Source organism: Stegostoma tigrinum, chromosome 11, assembly GCF_030684315.1.
Source record: "Stegostoma tigrinum isolate sSteTig4 chromosome 11, sSteTig4.hap1, whole genome shotgun sequence".
NCBI lineage: Eukaryota > Metazoa > Chordata > Chondrichthyes > Orectolobiformes > Stegostomatidae > Stegostoma > Stegostoma tigrinum.
In genome coordinates, this window is record NC_081364.1 from 13,161,607 (window position 1) to 13,164,316 (window position 2,710).

Sequence of the window (2,710 nt, forward strand, 5' to 3'; positions counted from 1 at the left end):
TCCATGATTAGAAAATACCTAGAACTACTTGGGAGAAGAGCGCACGGGTACTTTAAAGGAAGCCTCCAGCTAAACGTTGCCTCCTGCAGCTCTCCACTAGTTCAGATAGAGCCATATAGACCGTTCAGTCCAACCTGTCCATGCCAACCAGGTTTCCTAACCTGAACTAATCCCATTTGCCTGCCTAAACTTTCGTATCCATGTACCTGTCCAAATATCTTTTAAATGTTGTAACTGTACCTGCATCTACCACTTCTTCTGGCAGTTCATTTCACACACAAACCACCCTCTGTGTAGAAAAAACTGCCCCTTAGCTCCTTTTTAAACCTTCCCCTGCTCAGCTTAAATCTATACCCTTTGGTTTTGGACGCCTGTACCACGGGGAAAAGACTTTGGCTGTTTCGTTGACTTGACTTTATTGATTCATGATTTTATAAGCCTCTATAAGGCCGCCCCTCAACCTCCTATGCTCCAGTGAAAAAAGTCCCACCCTATCCACCCTCTCATTAAGACTCATACTTTTCCCTCCTGTCAACATCCATGAAAATCTTTCCTGAGCCCTCTCCAATTTAATAACATCCTTCCTATAGCAGACTCATCATTACTGTACACAATATTCCAGATGTGGCCTCACCAACATCCTGTACAACCTCAACGTGACATCCCAGTTCCTATACTCAATAGCCTGAGCAATGAAGGCAAGTGTGCTGAACACCTTCTTCACTGTCCCGTTTATCGGTGATGTAACTTTCAAAGGACTATGTATCTGAACCCCAAGGTTTCTCTGCTACCCACGGCACTACCATTAACTGTATCAATCCTGCCCTTGTTTGTCTTACCAAAATGCAATACCTTGCAATATATTGAAATTAAACTCTTTGGCCTATTGCCCTATTTGATCAAGATCTGTTTGTAATCTTAGATAACCTTCTTCACTGTTGACGATACCACAAATTTTGGTGTACTAACCACGTCTCCTAAATTCTTATCCACATTGTTTATATAAATCACAAGCAACAGTTTACACGCCTGGGCTGATAAAAAATTATTCTCACTGTCTGCTTCCTGTTTACCAACCAATCTCTTATCCACATTAAGTGAGTTACCCCTTACGCCATGAGCTCTAACTTTGTGAGGGAGCCTTTGATTCCTTAATCAAACAAAAAACCGAAGTTGCGTTAAGGTGGGAGACATTAGAAAAGGTAGTAAAAGCTTGGTTAAAACAGTAGATATTAAAGAACGAGAGATGTGGCGAGTAAGTCCAGAGATTCAGAACAAGGGCCAACTGGACCTGAGACATTAACTCTGTTTTCTCTCCATAGATGCTGCCAGACCTGTTGAATTTCTCCAGCAATTTCTGTTTTTATAGCTGAGTTCCAGCTTCCACAGATCTTTAGTATTTTTTTGGTCATGTTAATGTAGGGTTGGCAAGAGGCCAAAATTTGGGAGTAGTTAGAGGCTTGTAGAACTGAAGGAGGTGATAGAGATAGACCAGGGAAAATAGATTGGAACATGAGGGTGTGAGTTTTGAAATCAAACTGTTGATAAAAGGCTTTGCTATGATGTTTCCGTGCGTCTGTCACTTTTGTTAATTAATTCATTAGGACTCGCTCGGTCTTGGGCATTGCCCTTTGGAACTATGGCGACTTTATCTACTGAATTATTTATCTGGCAAGGATTATATTGCTCACATGGTTGTGTGTGTGAATTTCTCTTTCTGTATCCTAAAAAGTACACTGCTTGCTTCTTGATGACATTTGGTTGTGAAATTTTACAAAACTCTCATAGAGAGAAAATTGAATTTACGACGGCTGACTTGTAATTTAAATTCATTCCCGGTATTATAATGCATCTTAAAATCAGAGCAAATTATTCAACACAATGCAATCTTTTAGTTTGTAAATAGATGACTGACATAATTCTGGAATATTCTATGAGGCATTACATTTGCTTCGCAGTTACATGCCCTTGTAAGCAAATAACATATTCTCGACATAATATTCAGTAGCTGGTGTTTTGGAAATACATGGAAGCATAAATCATTCAAGCATTAGGATTAAAACAGGGATTAGCGATGATAATATTTGTATGGCATCCAAATTATTGAGATTTTCACATCACAGTGGTACTCAACCGACACAGGATAGAACAATCATTCCATCAAAGGCATTAGGCAAGCCTCTGTAGAAAGAATTTTGTTTATTCCGCATCATGGATCTCTAAGGAGAACAAAACAGGCAGACCATCAATCTCAAAGGAAAACCTTGCATTTATGAAGCATTTTATCACTTCTCATGCGAGTCACAACATGTTTTTAGGTCGTGCCTTCAAAGTGGGAAATGGCATAGAGAGCAACACTGCAACAAAATTAACACAAAGACATGTCAAAGAGCTAGGTTTTGAGGAGTATCAGGCATGAGGATAATGGCTCAAATCTTATCAGGTGATGTGGGATGTGGGATGTGTAGCAGAGATGTACGGTGAGTGTCAAACCCAATATCTGGAACACCTCACCGTAGCTTTCATGCCTTTCTCAAGTGGTGTGATGAGATCTCGTTCGACAGCAACAGAGATTCTCACTAGGTAGTGACAGTTTCCCAATTGATGGTCAGTATTGCTTGTTAAACACTTTGATAACATGCATTGCCAATCTGCCAGGCATTGCCATCTTACTGACAAACCAGCCACCAGGAAGACCTGGCATGAAAAC